Source organism: Sciurus carolinensis, chromosome 4, assembly GCF_902686445.1.
Source record: "Sciurus carolinensis chromosome 4, mSciCar1.2, whole genome shotgun sequence".
Classification (NCBI taxonomy): Eukaryota; Metazoa; Chordata; class Mammalia; order Rodentia; family Sciuridae; genus Sciurus; species Sciurus carolinensis.
Window position 1 is genome coordinate 85,315,395 of NC_062216.1, and position 23,024 is coordinate 85,338,418.

Consider the following 23,024-nt stretch of genomic DNA (forward strand, 5'->3'; position numbering starts at 1 on the left):
TTTTTAAAGAATACAACAACTTTCTCACCATATCTCACCACACTCAGAAAGTCAGAGTTCCTTTTAAATGTAATCATTTGGTGTATTACTTCTAATTTAACCATTTGCATTCATTAAAAAATAATTATTTTTCCTCTGTATTAATTACACATTAATTTTATAAAGAGTTAATAATCTAGGGTTGTTTGTCATTTGTTGTTGATTTACTTTCAAGAATGGCAATTTAGACTTTATTAGATGACATTTCAATTTTTCCATGTATGGTCATTGTTTCTTGACTTTATACCAAAATGCATGGGAAGTTGTAATAGCCTATGATGTGAACATGTGTTTATCAAAATTAGTCTAGTGATTAGCAGCATCAATATTCAGAGGATGAATTTTTTTATTTTAATATTCTCTGGAAATAATTATTCATCAACAAATAAGTTTTTATTATAAATTTTTAGAATATCAGTCTTTATTTTGGTCCTACTTATGGGAATAGTTTGGATCTATTCTATTTTTTGAAAATAATGCAAATACAATTTAAGAAAAATAATTATTTGAAAGTAGGATCTCTATGGTAGTTAACAAAACTTGAAACTAAGGTTTAACAAAGGTATTCAAAGTGCAACATTTTTTCTTTCTCTCTCTTTTCTTCTTTTTCTCATTTAAGATGATAAGAATTAGCAACTCAGTTTTGTCATTCTCAGCACAGGATCTCCTTACTACCTTCCAGCTGGTGTATGAGTTGGGAGTTGGGTAGTAGAGAGGAGGATACGCACTTTTTTTAATGGCACACATGAAATAATCACACATAATTTCTCTTCATATTACATTGGCTGGAACTGGTAACTTGTCCACATTTAGTTGCAAAGGAGGCTAGGAAATAAGGTCCTTGACTGACTGACCAATACTATGGAAGGAAAGGGTAAAGGATACTGGCAAACAGTGTGCAGTCTACTATCCAGTGTCCAGGTATACACATCTCCACTTATCTGCCACTCTATACACGCAGACACCCAATATGAAAAGCCCCATTCAAAAAATGAAAAAATGGGAAGAAATGGAAGAATAGGCACTTTGATTATTGGCATTTTTCAAGGTAATGATCAAATCCTATGAGATAGGAATTTAAAATATTCCCTGCCCTAATGGTGAAAAATGGTATCCTTGATTAAACCCCACTTGTGTGATCTGGGAAGAATTCTTGTCATTTGTAGTTCTTATTGTCCTTACTCTTGGAGATTCTTCATCCATCACTTCTATCATGATCGTAAGAATTGTTTCGCTGTGACCAGTTGATTTATACTCATCTTCCTGGTGGAATATCAATATTCAGTGAATGATCTCTTTATTCTAAAGTAGCGATTTCACCCTCAAAAACTACTTGATAATCTTATAATTACCTTCTTAAGAGAGAATTGAAAAAATATTCGCTCATTGGAAGTGTCTACATTTTTTGTGGTCTGTTTTCTGTAAAGCCAGTTGGAAGACTCTGGTGTTGCTTTAAATGTCAAATGCACTAACTTTTGTAGTTTAATATAATTCCTTTAAAAACTTAGCTTGCTTTTGGTTCAGTTGCTTACAGTGAGATCTATGAGCAAATAACAATAAACAAAGATCGAATGTAGGCAACATTGCTGTGCATACAGATTACCGTCTTTTCTTCACTGGTTTCCTGGCTCAGTACGTCTCCCTCAATTTGAAATCCACTTCAAAACTCTCTGAAAATATTCATTTAGGTAGGAAAGCATTATCCTTATTCTGACCTTTCAAACCAGAATGGGCCCTATGTAACTGAGAAGTTTTAATGTGAGCACTTAAAGCCAGACAACCATTTACTCCAAAGGCTGCTTCTCTAAAATGATATAGCTAGTCCACGTACATCTCACCATAGCACTTTGCTTAAGAAATAACCAACATACATCAGCATTCTGTGTTTTCAACCTTCTGAATTTTCCAAAACAGTTCACAGAGGTCGCATATTATTTTGGCAAGAAATCTACCATTTTAAGGATTATGACAGTTTTACCAAATGTTTCATCATAGCATAATAAGAATCACCAGCTTTAAAACCTGCACTATCCTGGCTTTTATCATCCATTCCCAAATGTCAAACCAGTGCCTCATTATTGTTTTATTTTGGAATAGCCCACTTTTAGTAATCAAGTTATGTTTTATTTAAGATTAAGATGCTATTGAAAGAGAGGGGAGGGAGCATAAAATCCAGCATTTAAATGAAATAGGAATTCATGACTCATTAAATACCAAGTGGCAGTAGGTTTGCTGTTGCCAGGACAGCTTCACATTCTCAACATGTGACTTCCATGTCTGGACTCAGAAGCTACTCGACCTTGTCAACACACAATGAATGATCAGAAAGATGGAAAGGTTCCAAAATACTGTACACTCTGGCCTCTAAAGGGCACAATCCAAAGGAACCAAACACAGCTTATGTTTAAATTCCATTGTCTAGAACCTAGACACATGGTCATATCTCTCACAAGGGAGACTGAGAAAAGCAGCCTTTAATTGGATTGGCATGTGACCAGTGGAAACTTTATTATGGAAAGAGGCTGAGAGCAGTTATTGGGCAACAACTCCCAGTCTGACATGCTACTGTGTTATTCAGAAATCAATCTAAATATTTAAAGCAGCAAAAATGAATTTAACAAAGAGGATAAAACCCTTTGGTCCTAATGAAAAGAAGAACCAGAGTTGTGAGCTCTGGACTGGAGCAGAGAACAACAAAACTGAATAGCCAGGGACAGAGACAACCACTGGAACTATTGATACCAACATTCTACTTTAAAAGCAATCGCCAAATTAGGAAGCTGGGAATTAGCTGTCACCACGGCGTTTGCCACAGCTGCTTCACAACATGAAGTGAAGAATATACGCTGAAGTATTGCTTTGGAAACCAAGATCTTATTTGCCAGTAAGGAAAAAAGAAAAAAAAAAAAAAAAAAAAAGGAACACAAGCACTCTTTGCATCTGCCTTTCAAAATTTGTGCAAATACATTCTACTAGTAAACCTAATTCTCATCCTGACTTGGCTGCAATTTATGTGGGAAGTGTCGTGCTTATCTTTTCAGGAGCTGTAACTCCTGAATTGTAGTGAGGTTTGTACACTAGGCAGAGGATTGGGATAGTGCTTCATGAGCTAAACCACAGCATCCACCCCAACTCCTGATGAACAGCAGTACAGCAGATACTGTTAAAGCATCATTTATCTCAGTAAAATAATGAAAAGCAACAGCCAACAGCTTCCTTTTTACTGCATATATTTCTGGTGTATAACATGATGTATTAATATAGCCTTTTAAAATAAAATTATTGAATTAATTTCACAAAAAATGCTTATCAGGGGCTGGAGTGATAGCTCAGTTGGTAGAGTGCTTGCCTCACAAGCACAAAGGCCCCGGGTTTAATCCTCAGCACTGCAAAATAAAATAAAATAAAATAAAATAAAATGCTTATGCTCAGCTTGTATAAGGTTTGGAAATACTAATATCAATTTCTTTATCCTTTATACTATATTTAAGCAAATAGTATTTTGACAGCCTAAAAGTTCTATTTTTAATCAAAACTTCATATTCTATTGATTCATTGTTTCCTTCATCTCAAGCTAAATTGATATGCAATTTACTTTTGATATAGCAGCAATGCAGACAGCACTTAACTTCCACACTTGACCAGATATTTCCCTTTCTGTTTCAGTTTCATATATTTGAGATATAAATATACAAATAACTACATTATCTGCAACTCTCTTTGTTTTTCAAAAAAGTACTGAATGTTCAGATCATTCTACCATGGGATAGGGCAGGGGGTGGGAAGTTGCATGCTCCAGGATAGTGAGGAACTTGTCACTCTTGTTTACCCATGTGTCCTGTCCCAGGCTCCTATAAACTCCCAGTAGAGGAACTCTCTGAATTTTTTACTTAATAAGTGAGGTCTTGTTTTGAAAGGGGTTTTGTATAAATAATACTAAATGGAATGAGGAAAAATGCTAAGCATATATGAAACATACAGGTAGTCAAGATCTGGATCATAGTTCTCTTTTAAATTAATAGATGATATTGTCAAATAATTCTTTACCACTGTCAAGGTCAGTGTTGAAGAATCATTGCCAGGTTTAGAGCAACAGTGCAGACTGATTGGCAAGGATGTTTATAGAACATATCTTGGAATGTTTCTTAGGAAACTTAGGATTTGAACAAAGAAATTTTATTTGCTGTAGAGTGGAGGGAAATAAACATTTAGAAAAAAAATTAGAAGGTTATTTGCCCTTGAACACCTAAGACATTGATTTCTCTCCTCTCTCTCCGCTCCTTCTCTCTCTCTCTCTCTCTCTCTCTCTCTCTCTCTCTCTCTCTCTCTCTCTCTCTCTCTCCATTGAATTGAACCCAGGGGCTATCTACCATTGAGCTACATTCCAGCTCCTTTTTATTTTTATTATTTTTAAACTTTGAGACAGGTTCTTACTAAGTTGCTGAGACTGACCTTGAACTGAACTTGTGATTTTCCTTCCCTAGCTTCCCAAGTGGCTGGGATTACTGGTGTGTGCCCACAGGAACAGCTAGGCATTGATTTTTTTAATGCAGTGAGCAAGATGAAAAGTTAACACTTTTAACTTTGCATATTGTGATGAAACGCATGGACAAACTAACCTAAAGTAATATTAACACAGCATAGAGGAAATTGAATGAACTAGTACTATAAAAGATTGCCTCTGCCTTTCTTTTTTCAGTTTCAGTGTTGAAGAATGATCATTGTCTTTAACATTTTGTCTAAAAACTGAAGTAGACTACTGCCAGGTAGGAGTAAAGACATTACTTGTTTAAGCTACAGCACAATTTACAAAATGTAAATTATCAAAGTAGCATAATTGTCCACTTGATTTTATTTTAATTAAAGGTTCTAATATACACATTATGCAAGGAAATATATATCATTGAAGGACATATTTTCAAAGGAAACAAAGCATAAGGTACATTTTGATAGGCTTTCTTGCTAATGAATATTGTCAAACTGTTCTAATTCCAATCTTTGAGTTTTAAGAAGATTAAATTGTTCCTTTTCACTCAGTTGAGGTTTCTTAGGTCCTCTTCCAAAATATACGTAAGTCCACTTTAATATAAGAGAGGGGTAGGTACAAATATTTCCAGTTTTTCAAGAAACTGTTTTCTTAATATTGACTCCTGTTAGGAATTCATTTAAATAGAGTTTGTGCTTAGCATAAATGTATGGAGGAAAAATCAATACGAGTAAAGCTACTTTTAAAGCCCTTACTTCCCTAGAATTTCAAACTTAAGAATTGGAATCCAGATTATTATTAAATTATAAGGGTATTACTATCTGCCTATGAGGCACCCCTCTTCAATTCTAGGTTAAACTTCCAGTCTGCAATAACCTCTCATACAACTGCAATTTGGATCTGAAATATCCCCCAAATCCAATGTGTTAAAATATTGGTCCCCAACTGGTGACACTATTGGTGAATGATGGAACTTTTAGGAGGTAGGGCCTAGTGGGAGGAAGTTAGGTCATGGGGTGTGACCTTGAAGGGGATATTAACCCTGCCCCTTAGTGTCTGTTTCCTGGCTGCCATTAGATGAACAGGCCTCCTCTACCATCTACTTCCACTGTGAAATACTGTGCTACCTTAGGCCTAGAGCAATAGAACAAGCAGCCAGAGATTGAAATTCCTAAAATCATGTGCCAAAATAAACCTCTCCTCCTTAACAGTTGACTTATCTCAAGTATTTTATCACAGTAAGAGAAAACTGACTAACACATATACCACTTTAACTTACCAAAGAAAAAGTACAAGAGGGGATATATAATTTTGAACCTTCAACACTGTCAATACCTTTAAATAAGCAATACTGAAAATGAACATAATTCTCTGTTTTCTATTCTCTACCCTGCAACTCAAATCAATTTTAGATAAAACTATCCTAATTTTTTTAAAAAGGCACAAAGAGAAAAGAAAAGGATCCTAAGACACATTTGGGTAACAAAAATTGACCCAATTTATTTCCCTTAATAAAGCAAGCATATTTCTGGCTGAACCTAGTTTACTTGGATCCAGTTATATAATCTCTTATATTGTCTTGAGATTTCTATAGGTCATAAATTGCTCAATTTCAACAGTAATATACCAAAACAGCAGCAGCAAATGGCCACATCTTTTTTGCTAAAATTGTGAATTTTTTTCCCTGTTTCTTTTGAAATTTCCTATGGATTCTGAGGTTGTGAAAAAATAATTTTTAACATTTTCCTAAGCAAGAAAAAAAGAACTTGTTAAATTCTAATTAAATAAAGGAAATATCTCAATAGTTTGAACTCAGGAAATTGGAAATTTCCTGGAAATTGAGACCACCAGCTCCATTGCCCCTGACCATTCCCACATTCCAATGCCCAACATGAGCAAGCATAATTTGAGGAAATATGTGGCCACCTCACATATTTTTCAAAAATACATTTCTTTTGTGTATTGTTATTCAGTACCATTTAGCACAAATTTTGCTTAGCACAGAGAAGCTAATTTGGCTCAGATCCTGTATTCATATTGCCAGTGCAAACCAATTTTTTCCATATAACCCTCCAGGGTTTGATGAAAAATAGATGCCTGAACTTGCCAAACCTGCCAAACAGGAATAATAGTTTCCAGAGGAAACATTGTGTTCCCTTGAAATAGAAGTGTTTTAGCTTGTATGAGCACATTTGACTCTTGAACAGAGAGTGAGCTCATGTGTCACTTCAGGAAGATGTATGCTTCAGGTAAGGGATTCAAACAAAACACTTCCTATATTTAACTAATTACATAGGCAGATAATTCAACCCAAACATATGAATGAGAGAAAGTAACTTTTTAATTATATTGTGAAATAGAAATGATAAATGACTTTAAAATCTGAGTAAGTTTGTACAATATTTTGACCTATAAATATTCTCAGTCTACAATCAGAAGATAGATCTTTCCTGAAGAACTGATTTATATTTCTCTTTCTCTCTTTTTCTCTCCCCTCTCCCATTTCTTACATCCTTCTCTCAGGCTGGTTAGCTGGTTGACCCCATAGATTGCATTGATATCATATTATCTGTATCATCTTCTATTTGTTCACTTTCATAGTCAAGCTAATTTCAGTTCTGTCTACTGGTAGAATTCTTTGTGCACATTCTTTTTAGACTTGAAGTACCATTTGTCTATAGACTGGATCCCCATGATGACTCCAAAAGGGAAACCTTGTTCAGTGGAAGTAGTATCTTAGCATATGGGCTCCAAAGGGGCAGCAGTTGTTTCTGGAGAACAGTGACTGTTCTAATTCTGCTCTGTCACTCCATTCCTGGCTCCTGCTCTGACCTGTCTGCTGCCTCTTCAGTAGAATGTTTTATGATCTTAGGATGTTTCCCAATTGTCCTTTTACTTTCTTACCTAGCAAACAATTGTGTTTCTGTTGTATAGGATAAAAGACAGAAATAAGATAAACATCACTCTCTAAAACTAATCCTAACATGTAACTTCTGCATAGTGTTAAAATTTTTTTTCTTTTTTTTTTTTTTTTTTTTTTTTTTTTGGTACCTGGTATGGAAATCAGGGGCACTTGACCACTGAGCATCCCCAGCCCTATTTTGTATTTTATTTATAGACAGTGTATCATTGAGTTGCTTAGTACCTAACTTTTCTGAGGCTGGCTTTGAACTCTCAGTCCTCCTGCCTCAGTCTCTCAAGTCCCTGGGATTACAGGTGTGTGCCACTGCATTGGGCCACAGTGTTAATTTTTAAAAATGTGTCTTCTAATGTAAAATTGTGTACCATGCAACAGACTCAGAAAGGGGTTAAAGAACATATGCCACCACATCGATAATAACACCACTAAGAACTCCAGTTTCAATCAAAGGTTCTTATTCTGACTCAAGGCCTCTTTCTATGACATGCTGCTCTTCCTCTTTGCATGTCCACTTGCCACTTGGGCCAGGAAGGAAGTCAGTCTGTGAATTGAGCATAAGGAATTAGGACCATAATGAAGATGGCACAGAATGAGATTTTCATCCACCTGGTACAGAAAACAGTCAAATTAAGTGGATGAGTCCTCCCAAATTCATAAGTTGCCATTGTTAATACCTGGGCTGTGATTTTATGATTTTTCATCAAAGCTGGGAATATTTTAATTGACTGGAAGCCCTCTTCAGATAAGCAAAAACAATATAATCTTCTCTTAGAGCTTAGCTTAGATAAAAATTGACAAAAGTGACAAAATAGTAATTTCCTATGTAGAAAACTATTTCAAATATTTCTAATTAAATTACTATTTTCCCAAATTTATGGACTGATAAAATAGGCCACAGATTATCATAGTCAAAGTTGAATCATTGCAATTATTTAGGCATAAATCCATTTTAGCTATCAGCTTTTAGCAATAGTTCTTTTATGATACAATTTGTGCATTTTAAAATTATTAATTATGATTTATTTTTCGGTTAGGTGGAATATTTTCAATGATTAATTTCAGATTTAGAATAAGAATATATATCTTTGAACTTACTTAAACAGAAAAGTTGTTTTTTTTTTTTTCCTGGAAACTTAATTTTAACTTTTAAATTTTTCCAATTTTGTTTTATTTCCCTTTTTGTGAATTATTATTGAAGATTAAAAACATAAATTGTGAGTTATTATTGATGCTTAAAAACACATGAATTCTTCTGTATTTTCTTTGTTGATTTTTAACTATATCATCAACAGAAAATAGTCTGTGTACTGTCTGAATTATATTAAATGCAATCAAATACATAATAAATTTTCATAAGTAAATACTCTCCTTCAAAAGAATGCAAAATGTCTAATTCCTGGATTCAGTATTCTGTATACATTTACTACATTAAAGCTTGTTAATAAAAGTTTTTAAATCTTCTATATGGCTAGTGATATTTTTATCTGCTCAATTGATGAATGATATGAGATTTATATTAAATTCCTCCATAAAAGTTAGATTTTTTAGTTCCTCCTTGTAGCACTATAAAGTGATGCTATATTGTGAAGGCAAATTGAATCTTTACCTCTATAAAGTGTTCCTCTTTTCTTTTTTTCACTGTAGGCCTGATTTGTCTGTAATAACTATACCAGCATATTGTTGATGTTGCTATTGCTACTAATTATCTTAAGTATCTTTTTTTTTAATTTTAAGCAATCTTTATCCTTTTGTTTCTGATGAGTAACAAACCTCACTTAACATTTTTTTTCCTTTTAGCACAACAATCTCTAAATTTTTATGATATACTCAGATCATTTACATTTATGTATTTCTGATATACGTGTTTTCATTTCTCCATCTTAGAGAATGTTTATATTTGTACTTAAATCAACTGAAGACATGACAAGGCATTTGTCTTCAGCTGATTAAGGTCTAGGACACCCTTTTTACACTTCCCGTTTAAGTCCTTCTTCCAATTTGATTTGGGTTTGTTTTTTGTTTTTGTTTTTTCTTTTCCTTTTTTAATTTTCTCTTCTCTTACTATTGTAGGAAGCAACACCTCTGTTAATAATTAAATCTAAAATTTTAATATGCATTTTCCAGAAATTTAAAGCTATCTGTATCTGTATTTCTCCCTGGACAATATAAGTCACTTTTTAAACTGATTATCCCACCCTAATTTATATAGTCTTTTAGTCGTATAATTAAGTACATCTAACTTATTTTACTCTCCAAATTAGGAATTTTTATTGTCTACACATATAATATTATTTTAGAATCAGTCACATATTTACTAAGATCTTTACTTATCTTTCCTTCTGTTATCTTCAGACCTTCCTTGGGATCATTTTTCTACCTTTCCAAGTACATTCTTCAAAATTTTCCTCTAATGATCATATTCTAAGATAAACTCTTCCAGTATGATTTATGAGGACATATTTTTGTTTTATTCCACTACCTGAAAGACAGTTTTGCTAAGAATCAGCTCACATTCTTCATCTGATTCTTGGCCTTGGTCATATTGATTTCCCCTCAGGTTATGATGTTTTTGCATAGGGTTCGTTCTCATTGTTCTCTCTCATTAGTGTGCATCTTCAAATAGCAGTGATTTCTTTTTCTTTTCTTTATTTTTGATTCTTCTACCTTTTGGAGGATTATTTAAAGCTGAAATCAGGAAATTGGCTGGTGGTAGTCAACCTGGATTCAGACTTGCTATTTCTAAATAATTCCTTGCCTATACTCTACCTTGATAAATCTACTCAGGGTTGGAAAGGTACCCTCCTGGCTCCCAGTGAATGCCAGATTGGCATGTTTCAATGGGCATGACAAGCATTTACCCATCTTCAGTGGAATGAGACATTACCACCAATTTCTCTTTCAACAGATTAATGGCTTGCTCTAAAGCCCATGTGAGGCATCTGAACACTGACTCACTCACAGCTCTTTTTCTCAGTTATTTTGAGAACTTAATGACTGTCTTCATAGTATCAAAATAATTAACTATTTGTTGTTGTAATGTGTGCATGTGTTCCCATACGTTTTTGTGTATCCATTTATGACTGTATATTCAATCTCCAAGCAAAAGAGCCTTCTCCACAAAATTCAGCAGAAAATTTTCCTTTGATCTATACTCTGACCACTTGGGATCTGGTTGAAGCCTCTCAGATAAGGTCTGACTGTTTTCCAGTTTCCCATAAGCTTTCTAATTACCAAGTTTACAGAACTAAAATGTAATAATTTCACATACCCACACACACCAAGCTTATGACTATCTGAATATATTCTCTAAATCTCTCACTCACATACACACTCAACCTTAGTAAAACCTGCTCTCCTGAGGATTCAGTCTTTGTATCAAACTTATTGTGGTTTTGTATAATAACACTGGAACTTCTTACATATAATTTGCCATGATTAATCACCCTGGATACTACTTACAGCCCCTTATTTTCACTTGGTGAAGACTCAGAATTGATGAAGTCCAGAAACAAGCCTCTTTTTCTAACTCAAATGCAACATTCACAATCACTTGCTTAATACCTGTATCGTCTTCAGGACTATAAGAGAAATTCCATGATTGTGACAATCACTGTCATCTCCAGTATCTAGCACAGGGTTTGGCACAGAAACCCTGTTTCTGTGTTGGATTAGTATTTATCTTGTGAATAAAGGACACAATCATTTATTGCCCTAAAGAGGAGGACTCACATTCACAGCTATAAATTTTCCTTGATATTTGAGACAGAGAAGAGAACATAATAGAGATGACATTTCTTATGAATTTCATGCAAACTTTATATAGTTGGCCTTTTTGGTAATAAAAACCAGTCTACTGTAGTAAATTGTGCTCTTCCTGTTTGTATTAATTTTCTTTCCCATTTTAAATTATTTTTAAACCTCTTAAACTTAGGAATCAAAGAGTTTTTTTCCTTGCCTAAATATAACAAATAGATAATACAAATACTTTTTCTTAGCATAAAACTGGAAGTGGTAAAAATAAAATTAAGATTTAAAATACTTAACTGACACAGTTCAAAAGTGTAATGGTTGCTCATCTATTCAAGAGACCAATAAAATACATTTAATTTTTTATCTCATGCTTTGAGTTTATATTACCAATAAAGAATTTCTTCTAGTATTAGTTGAACAAAAGATTGTATCATAAATCTCTGGCATCAGAAATGGATTTTTGAACAGATCTTTTATAATACGACTTTTATAATAATAAATTGATCTCAACTCTTCTACTTTCTAGCCATATGAACTCCACAAGATACTTACATTCTTTATACCTGTTTTTTCTAAAATGAAGATATTAATAATGTCCATTCATAAAATTTTCATGAGGATTAAGTTTTATATAAGGATTAAAAAAATTAAAAATATAAAGCACTTAGGTCAATGCCTGAGACATTCTAAGAATTCAATATATGTAAACAAGTGTAATTATTAAGTAATACCTTTGTTCTTATTCAACATTTTCCAGATTATACTCTTTTTTTCTTCTTAACATTTCTTTCAGATAATAAGAAATTTGGCTAGGAAAGGGGCAGCCTGCTTGGTCTTTCTTTCTCCTGCTAATGGACATTGGATTAGATGCATGGTCTAGTCTAGGTTAGTCCTAATACTTAGCCCTCTGCCTGTTGCTTAACCCCCGTGGTTTAATCAAGAAATATGCATATGAACCCAGCTAGGTCCATCAGATTCTTCCCTAATTTGCTATGCATGTAGCAATGTTTTCCAAAAACCTTTATCCATGTTCTTCATTCTTGGAGGAAAAATCCCATTTTGCTGTGAGAAATTAAGGAGCCAGTAAATTTACAGAGGAGTCTATTAATTTTTTCTCTCTTGAAAAAAAAAAAAAAAGAGCCTTAGTTTTGACTGTTGAACTCCCTAGTTTATATCATATTCTCTTGGGCATTGATATCTGCCATTTGTGACCAAAAGTCATGACTGAAACAAAAGCACTTCGAAATATATCCTGAATAAATTAGCTTCACAAACACCACATACTGCACTTCACTCTTCGTAGTTTACAAAGCTTACTATGTATTCCAAAAACACAATAAAAATTCTATGTCTTCCTATAGTTTTTTTAAAAACTCATGCTTACCTTCAAGTAACTCAGCATATCTTGATCATATTTGAGCAATTTCTTAACAATTTCTGGTAATGTGACAATCTTACATTCATAGATCATCTGCTTACATTTCACAGTGGTTTAGGAACAACTGATAGAGGTGGTTTTCATGATTTCACATTTTAGATACTTGATCACTGTAGAATTTATTTTACAATTTAACCTATATGTATTGTCAAGATTTTTAATCCATATGCATTAAGTCAAGACTTTTTTTCATTCTAATGATTAACCATGTATGCCTTCCTTACCTACTAACTAACCCAACCTTTCCTCCATGTCTAACTTAACTAAGCACTAGTATATGCTGGAATCTATTAATGTGTTTTCTTTCCTATTTCTTTGATGAATAGATCTATAACTGCTTAATTAGTACTTTGATTTTATTAATGCTGCCTAAACATGTATTATTTTTCAACGCAAAGCCCTACTGAACATTTTTAACCTTTCCTGTTCCAGGAATTCTTTAGAATCAGCTTTTCAACTTCCTTCTTAAGGGTGTTAAACGAAATTGTGAATTCTTCCAAGTGTTTTAATATTTAAAAAATTTTATACCTTATGCTAAAATATGTGTCTCCATATATTCTAAGGATTTAACACATTCTTCTGAGTTTACATATATAATCATATCTGTAAATACCGATAGTCATTTCTAATGGTTTGTCCTCAATTATGTTAGTGCATTAGCTATAATTTCTAAAATGACTTGATAGAAGGCATATTCCTAACTCGAAGGAGAAATCATGTAGTAAAAATTGACTAATAACATGCAAAAATGAATTTTTACTTTTTTTCATTTATAATTCATCATTTAAGAAATCCTGAATGAATACAAAATTTCTGCTATTACTTATTGACAAACTACTATAGGAACCAATCTGACATATGACAAAGGAAAACAAAGCATAAATATAAAACTTAATAAAAATGATTATAAAATCGAAGTTCTCACTAATTCAAATTTGATACATAATTATATAATTTGATAAAAGCCTTGGTCCATAATATCCTCTTTAGAAATTTCAGTAAAATGGCCTTAATGCCTCTTGCCTTGTATTCTATTCTCAGGAAGCTTGTCCTGATTCATTTTGTGCCTGCCTGAGTGTATCTGTGTGGGGGTGTGTATTTAAGTAATACAGTTGGCACTACTTTTCTTTTTACTTTGATACTTTTCCTGTGGTTTTTTTTGGCGAAACTGCATAATTGAAAATTATGCATTTGGATAAGTTTTTTGATTCAATTAACTACTTATAATTAGATGCCAATGATCATACTCCATTCTGTTTTCTGTTCTTAACCATACTTCAAATTTCCTCTTTTCCTGATGCTTACTAAATATCAAATTTTGAATCTTTTAGTGATTTGAATATCATATTTTTCTTCAAATAATATCTCTGTAATAGTTAACAACTCTGTAGCTTTTTATTTTAATTACTGATGAATGAAAATGATTTATTATATTCCCCTTTCCTTTTGTGAAATAGAAAATTTCACAAACCTTTTAATGTTGTTTGAAATAATCTGGGATTTTTCACCTAACTTCTTAATGTTGAGTGATTTTTTATGTTATTAATATTTAAAATTATATTTTCAATAATTATTTAGACTAAGGCAACATAACTTATTTTTAAAATATTTTTTTCTTATTCCCTAATTCTTGAGTTTTTGTTTTGAGTAAAATTTTGTCAACTGATGCAATTTCCCATTGAATGGATTCAGAGAATTCTGAGCACTTACGTATGTTCAAATTGCTTTAGTTTTTCTCATGTATAAAAGTCAAAATGAATGCTTGGTATAAAACATATTTACTTTCACAACTATATAGACATTGCTCCATTACCTTAAAGCAATTAATCTTTGAAGGTAAAGCCTATGTCTAGACTGATTTTTTTTTTTTTTTAACTTTCCCTACAGCTTATTCTGATTCCTCTCAGTTCACCTGGTTGTTGTTAGAACATGTTTCTCAGATTTTCAGCTAGAGAAACAGCAAATGTGAATAGACCTCATCAGTTTTCTGGTCACTAATAATCACTTAATTTCTGTAAATTCTGGAGTTCATCTTTATTTAGCTTCTGTTGCTTCTTCTGTTGTTTGACTGCTTTGAGATGATAAACATTCTAGGTAATTCTAACAACCACATAGTGTCTCTCTCATGGAAGTGGTCTATTTTCTTTATTTTCTCATGGATTTCTTTTCATTTACATCCTGTATACTTACTTCCATTCACAGATGATGCAAATTAAATGCATAACATATTGATTAATGAAAATCTCAGTCTTAGAAAGCAATGAGAAAGAGTGGTGGTAAAGTGGCCCTGGCTGCTACCGAAACATGTTGCAGTGCAGCAGAGGGACAGCTGGAGAGAAGTAATCAGAACTTAGATCCTCCAGTCAATCATTCACTAGCACACAATCAGTCATACTCTTGCTGTTTTTCAGGCTGAAGAATTTTCTGTTCCTTCAGATGATAGAGTAAGTACCAGCACCTGCATGTGTGTGTGTGTGTGTGTGTGTGTGTGTGTGTGTGTGTGTGTTTCTTCAATTTCTGTTCCATCTTTTTTAACTTGGCATATGGTAAGAGATGGGTTGACTGAACATCTGTGCCTTTGCAACTGGCAGTGTAAACTTATAAGTGGGTTTTGTTTCTTCTTTAAAAAAAAAATAAGCAAGTCACATCTTGCCAGTCAGACACCATTTTAAATAAAGCCAATTGGATTGATCTTGAAAACATTGGTAATAACGATGATGATGATTCCAAGTTCAGGGAACTGAGCTTGTTCACCAACCTAAGTATATTCCACCAGCTTTTATTTTTTTATAATATATAAGCTTTTTCAGGTAATATTTTTCAATGTTTTCTTCCTATCCTCCAATCTTTCAGTCAATTAGAATTAGTCAATTCTAATTCTTTGAACTCCTGCTCTGTTGATTTTCACATGTGTTCTTATTGTATTTCCTATGAAGTAAATTATGTGACATGTGACATCCAGATACTTGTTTTAAATAGTGAAAACAAAATGTAGATTGAAACCTTACATACTAGTCATATTTTTAAAAGAACTTCCCAATTGTACATATCATCATGTATACTGTTAGTGTTAATGTTAGAAACATTAACATGCCTAATAAATTCATATTATTGGTTTTTCCTACACTTGCTTTTTTAAAAATTTCTATTCAAATTTGACATTTGTCATAACAACTTTGTCAAAGACAGTTGAAACTTTGGTTTTGAGAATCTATATCTCATGTAGCAATTCTGTTAATATTGAATATCATAAAGCAGATATATCTTTCTGTTTGAATGTTTTACATACTTAACTCACTTAAGAATTTAAATTTGGTGAAAAAACAGGCACATTGTCTATCTCTAGAATAATGATCTATACCTTGTGCTTGATGAACCATCTTTCCTTTCCTGCATGAGCAATGTAGGAATGCAGTATTACCGCCCTCTAAGACTTGCTCAGTCCCACAATTCTTCTCCAACCAAGTCCTGGGAAGATATTACCATATAACATGATTTAGTTTATGATATAAAACTATTTACCACTTTGATTTCAGATACATATTAGAGTTCCCTAAAGAAGAAATTCTTATTACCAATATATGTTAATATTTAACAAAGATGCTTAAGTTACATGGAAATAGTCTAAGCTCATCTATTTCCTCTATAACCCCGTTATCTTAGACTAGATGGGGCTGAAATTTGATTTCATTTCATGGAATTATGTGGAAACTTGAGAATAACATTAAATGTGACCCAAGGACTATTATTACTTTTCAAGAAAATATTTAAGGGTTTAGCTTCTGGGTCAGGTAAAATTTAATGGTCAAAATAGTCCAAGTAATTTTGGACCAGAATCCTGTGAAATTTGGCCTAGTTGTACAACAACCGTTTGTGGTTTTACTGTAATTCTAGACAGTTTAAAAATGACAGAGCAATCTATTGCTGGTAATTTATGATGAAAAATACATTGCTTTGTAAATATAAATCATTTTAAAGAATGGCCTTATTTTCTAGAACTATAATGTAACTGACATGCCTGAGGTTACTAGAAAAAAAATTTTTAAAGATATGTAAATTAAATGTAAAATATAGTTTTAAGAGTCATAGCTTAATTGCTTAACTAACGTTTCATAGTCCATATCTTCAAAAACAAGCAAAGTGACAGAAAATTGCAACTGGTAAAAAATAACATGGTTGGCATTTTTTCCAGCTGAGTTATAATCTGCATAAAATGTTTTGGTGACTTCATTCACCCTCCCTCACTTTCTTCTCCTAAAGGGAAACTGTGCTGTCCCTTGGACTCTCTCCTTTTTCAAGACTCCAATGCAAGCTGTAAATTCTTCCATGCCTCACATACCAAACAACAGTTCTAATTTTTTTGCTACAGAGAATGGTTCTTAAGGTCAATAGGGTGCTATAATCACTCACTTGTTTTATCTGATATTTTAAACAGAATATTCAGAGGATAACAATTCTACTGCAATCATTCACATGATTAATAAAAAGTATTTTCCAAATGTTTATTTCTCTTCATTTCCCCACCTTTCATTAAAGTCAGACTGTGTACATCATCAGTGCATATAACCATATTCAGCTATCCTCACCATCTCTCTCAAGTATTATCTAAGAAAATATGTATTTCATGGTCATAGCTATGGTTGGGATGTGGTTTGAGTATCCCCTAGGACTTCATGGTGCTGAAATTTAATCTTCATTATGAGGTATTAAGGGGGCAGAAACAATCCAGCTGTGGTGTTTAGAAGTGGAGCCTTTGGGAAGTGATTAAGAATAGATTAGGTTATTAGGATGGAGTCCCATGATTGAATCCTGGTGGCTTTATAAGAAGAGGGGGAGAGACACACAGACATACCACACTGCCTCTCTCTTGTCCTGTCATGCCCTGCATTGCCCGAGATTCCTCCAGCAAGAAGCCCATCATGAGAGGAGGCCCCTACATCTTGCATATGTAGAACCATGAACCAAAATAAACCTCTTTTCTTTACAACTTACCCAATCTGAAGTATTGGTTATTAGCAATAGGAAACGGACCAATACATGCACCAGCAATTTTTGTGTTGAGGTATCTTTGTCACTTTGATTCTGTGAAGATTATTCTCTACTAGTTTATTAGTGAGGAATCTGCACAAGCAATATTCCATGAATTTAGGGTATGGCAGTTTGAGAAATTTTAATTTTGATTTTAGGATCTTGTTCAATTTTCTTCTCTTGAGCATCTTAAATATATCACTCCATTTTCTTATGGCATGAGAAAAAAAAAGTCTGATGAAATTATGTTTTTAATTGGGTTATAAAACCACATTGGTCTTTTTTACTGCTATAACTCAACACCTAGGACTTTGTTTACTGCAGTATCTTCTCACGTCTTCAACTTTCTTTCATTTACTTTGTCTTTCTTCTCCTGTATTCTACATCTTTATCTTCATTTTTACCTACTCCTGATTTTCTTCCTTCTTACATTTCTTTTCGGCTTTTCAAAATTAATATCCTCCATCTGGAAAACAACTGAATGGCCTTCTCTTTCACTTTTCAATTCCATCTGCAAAACTACGACTTGTCCTTTAATTAAGACAAGGAATCTTCTCTTCTTGAAACCCTACCCAACTCACCTTGATAAATTAGTCTTCTTTTCCTAATGCCATTGCTTATTGTTTTAACATAAGAGATTCCTTTGAACACCACCTAAATCATTGAAAATCATTCTCTAATTCACTCATCCATTACTATGAGAACACTCAATAACAGACATAAATAGGTAAAGGGGCCTATGTCCTGGTCATGGTAGACAAAGGAAATAGTGGCCCCAGCTGCTTCTCATCACTTAAAAGCTCTCATTGTCCTGGAATTCTCTTTGGGACAGATTTGTCTTTGGTTATTCCCAAAGTATTTCTAGGTCTTGCTTAATGCACCCCTGCAAGTGTCATATTTCAAGGGCCATCAGGTTTGAGACTGCAGGCCTGCTCCCACTGGGGTCAGTATTATGCCCCCCAGTTCTCCTGTAGGGGCTGGCTTCCTTCTTACCAGATCATTCCACCAAAGTAGTTCCATTGGAGACTGTCTTATCTTTGTTTACTCCTTAGAAATAGGATTAATTACCATTTCAACTGCTGTATTATGTTGAGAGGGAGAAATTGAAATCAAAACATTTTTGAAAACAGGTTTCAGTGACACGCAGGGAATTATCTCTGACATGTTGCACCTTCTAAACAAAGACATAACTAATATATAAACCTTAACTATGTTCTTCATGAATTTTACTTCTGCTTTTTCTAAGGCAAAATAAGCTTAATAGTATTCTATATGAAATTCCCCAAAATGGAGCCTGTGTCTACTAACATAAATCTTATATTGTACTATATTATAAATTTGTGTCTACAAACTACTTGAAAGCAAGAGCTACATCTTGTATTATCATTTTCATCTTTTTTTGTGTTCCCAGTGCTTTGCAAAAAGCTTGACATAATAAACTTTAAAAAGCTACTGAATAAATAAATATCTAAATTAGTAAGTAAATGTATGAATAAATGAATTGATTAATCAGGTCACTATTTCCCAAAAAACAAAAATAAGTGATAACTTCAAATTGTCCAGACATAAGAAACTTTGGGCATTCTAACAGGAAGCAAGTTAAGAAAATATTAAGTATTCCTATAAAATGGTAATTTGTAGAAAATATATGAAAATTGTTGTTTATTTCCAAACACCTTTTATCTTCACTTAGGTAAAAATAATATCGAGGAGTCTAAATATACCAAATGTTTACGTTATCACTGAATTCTAAATTAGAAATGAAAAAAGTAAGGTAATATAAATAATTAAAAGATAAATATATGTATACTTATCTTTTCATATATATGTATACATGTGTATATATACATCAAAAAAATATATATACACATGTATACATATATATATCAAATATATATATACATATATACACACATATTTGGTTGTTTTGCTCTCTTTATTCATACACCAAATTGAGCTGAGGCAAGTTCAAGTTGTATCTGGCTAATATCTGAGGAGTTTTGACTCTGTATGATGATATGTGCACTTGGGTCAGCATATGAAGAGACGTAGGAATTTCAGATCAATTTTCCATCACATAGTATTCTCAAAAACTGGGTAAACTGCCTTAACTATAAAGTTTCCCTCCATCTTACTGAAAATATGGATGGTTCTGTTTGATTAGGCTTTGATATGTCCTGTGTCAGCACAGCCTTTATTTCACATGACACTTATACATATTCTAAAAACTGGGAAATTTTCTCTACCTGAAATTCATGCAAAATGAAGATCATTTTCTTCAGTCCCAAAAAGTGTTCCCTTTACCATCGTCTTTTCTCTTTCCTGTTTGTAGTCAGAACTTTGGGGATCAAGAATAAACATTTTTAGAAAGGCCCTTTCTAAAAAAAAAAAAAAAAAAAAAAAAAAAAAAAGAAAGGCCCTTTCTATTCTTTGTTCTTTTGCAAAACAAACATTTGTGTTTCTATTTTAAACACTAGGGCTATTTTGATGATATTAACACCTTTGTAGATTTAGAAAATGGAAGCAGCTGCCAGGGTCTGCCCTTTCTTGATAGGTGCCTAATTTTGTCTGTACTTTCTCTTCGAGGCTACACAAGTAATTAACCCTCAATAAAAATGGTCTCTTGCAAGTTGAACTGAATAGAAGGTTATAAGCAAACAGTACACTAAGGAGTTGTCATTACAAATAACACCTTTTAAATATCCTTGGTTGAATTTAACTGAATTTTCCAACAAGGATTAGAGGGCTATCCATGTGTGTTTGTCTATACTTAGTCTGCTCCCAATCAATTTAGGAAGCAGCCTCTCGTTTGCATATTGTATTCTTTTTTTTTTTTTTTTTTTTTTTTTTTTTTTTTTTTTTTTTTTTTTTTTGCTGCTGCAACCAATTACCACAATCTTTGTGGTTTAAAACAAAAGAACACAAATTTGTTATTTTATACTTCATAAGTGAGCACTCCAACATGAGTCTCACTGTGCTAAAATCAAGAGGTTGTAAGGGCTGCATTCCTTTCTGCAGGCCCCAGGGAAGATTGTGTTTCCTTGCCCTTTCCAGTTTCCACAGGCTGTTCACATTCTTTGGCTCCAGGGTCTCTTCTATTCTCAAAGTCAGCAAAAGTGAGTTCAATTCCTCTCACATCACATCACCCTGATTGATTCTCCCTGTGTGGGACTACACAGGTCCATCAAAAATTTATTGAAAGTCCAGTTTATTAGGACATTTAATTTCATCTACAAGCTTAAATCCTTTTAGTCATGTTACTTAACACATTCAGTTTCCAGAGATTAAATTGTGAAAATATTTGAGGGACTATCAGTCTACCTACTTCACATATTTCCTATAGGGCTGCAGAGTTTTACTTAAATTAGAGAATGATAACAATGTCTTCTTGATTATGCCATAAATGCAGCTAAACTACATGTTTGCTTCAGCTTCAAAGTGAAATTATGTGACTTTTAATTATTTTATACATGACTTCATAATTCAGAGTAAAAATATTTTCCATCTGGTCCTAAATAATATTTTGTTTGTAAACTAAGAAATATTCCAACCTGTAAATCAATGGTAAAAAAAGACATTTAAAATTACTAGAAATTACTTAAAATCACCAAATTTAATATTAAAAATGGATCTTGGAAGAGTTTCTATTTTTATTACATTTTCAATATGAAAAAGTATATCTTATTCTCCTTTATCTCATGATAATGAGATTTTTCACACAGGCTTCTAACCCATTTTGACTTTACTCTAAGAAATACTTGAAAACATTATTGTTATTAAAAAAGGAAAAATTTTTAATTTTTTATAGTAGAGATAGTTTAAGCTGAGTCTACGCTGTTGCAGGCAGAAATTCAGAATACTCTAGATGTGATATTAGTGTGGAAGATTCACCCTTGTGCCTCCCTTTAATCTCTGCTTGAGTTAAATCTGTGAAGGCAAATTCTCAAACCTTAGGTAAATTGTGCCTCAGTTTCCTCATTTGTTCAGTGGTGGGAATGATATTTTGGATCTGACAGGATAAGGTAAGAAATAAATAATACACATAAACATGCATGTATTTAGAAAGTATTAGTACAGGGCATGTGCTCAAAAAAATGTCAGACAGCATTATCATCATCTTTATTATTAAGGACATGAGATGGTCCAGTCTAAAAGAGACTTTAATTTCATCATCAGACCCATGATGCATTATTTAAAGACTTCCCTGTAGCTCTACAAAATTTTTAAAACTAATTTTAAACCCTCAAAACTCAAGGTTTTAAAACCATCAAAAGTTGTAAAAATTTCAGTATAACTACATTTACCATAATAAGGTAAGAAGGAGTAGGTTGGGTTAAGGAAGAACAGAACATTCCTTGGGTCTGATTGTCAAAGTTAAAGAGACATCTGCTTAAAAATTCTGAGTTCCAAGACAGATAAAGGAACCTAATTTGTTTTAATGGAAACAGCTTTCACTACAAACAGAGAATAAAAATTGTCAATTTCTCAAAAGGAAAGTTTCACTAGATAATAATATCTGTGACTCGTAAATTATTAAAATAGTTTTAAGTAATATTTTAAGATTCACTTTCTGGTTAATACTTCGTTTTATATACCTCTTACATACATCTCTTGAAATTCTTTCCCAAATATATCAGCTCAGTTTCTTGACTGAATATATAAAGTATCTAATTCGCTTAATCCTTTAGGTGTTTGTGAATTTTTAAAGTCTTTAATGACAATATAATAAACCCAATTTCTATTGCAAAACAATTGATAGAAAATTGTATTTCATAGTCATTATTGTAGTTATCCTTTAAAAAGTATTTTGCCTTTAATATACACATGCACGTATACATATGCTTTAAGAAAATCAATAAATCCATTAAAGTAACAAATATTTTTAAATTCCTTTTCTAAGTAATTCAAATAGAGGATTTTTTAAAAATGTATTGATTCATTTGTTCAACAAATTCAAATGTCCATCTACTTTTTTTATACATATGAAATAGTTACATACACAAACATACAAATTACAGTATATGTTTCCCAGTGTAAGAGGTAAGATATATCACATTATAGTTTTCTGGGACAGCTTCATTGAAATATAATTAATTTCTTTTTCTTTGTTGATTTTTATTTTTTATTTGTTCTAATTAGTTATATGTGACAGTACAAATACAAATGTCCATCTACTTTAAGTGAAGCAAAATGATAGACACTTTTACTATTGATCTAATGGAGAAGAGAAATTGTAACTATATATAGTTACAAGTGTGATGATTAGTACCAATGAGAAATATAAGGTATAGAAAATGTGTTATAAAGTAGTTTAACCTAGTCTGGGCAATCAGAGGAAGTTTCTTTAATGAAGTAATATTTCA

General features: G+C 32.7%; 1 protein-coding gene across 4 annotated transcripts in view; it reads left to right on the plus strand.

The window, feature by feature from the left end:
- Positions 1-23,024, plus strand: part of Pik3c2g (phosphatidylinositol-4-phosphate 3-kinase catalytic subunit type 2 gamma) — a 367,859-nt gene that overhangs the window by 9,765 nt on the left and 335,070 nt on the right. For 2 of the 4 annotated variants that reach the window (XM_047549319.1, XM_047549322.1), the window contains exons 1-2: positions 6,722-6,774; positions 15,045-15,077. The gene's annotated coding sequence lies outside the window, so the exon portion shown is untranslated. Of the gene's footprint in view, positions 1-6,721; positions 6,775-15,044; positions 15,078-23,024 lie in introns of those variants that run through there. The other 2 variants (XM_047549321.1, XM_047549320.1) reach the window with 2 other exon arrangements.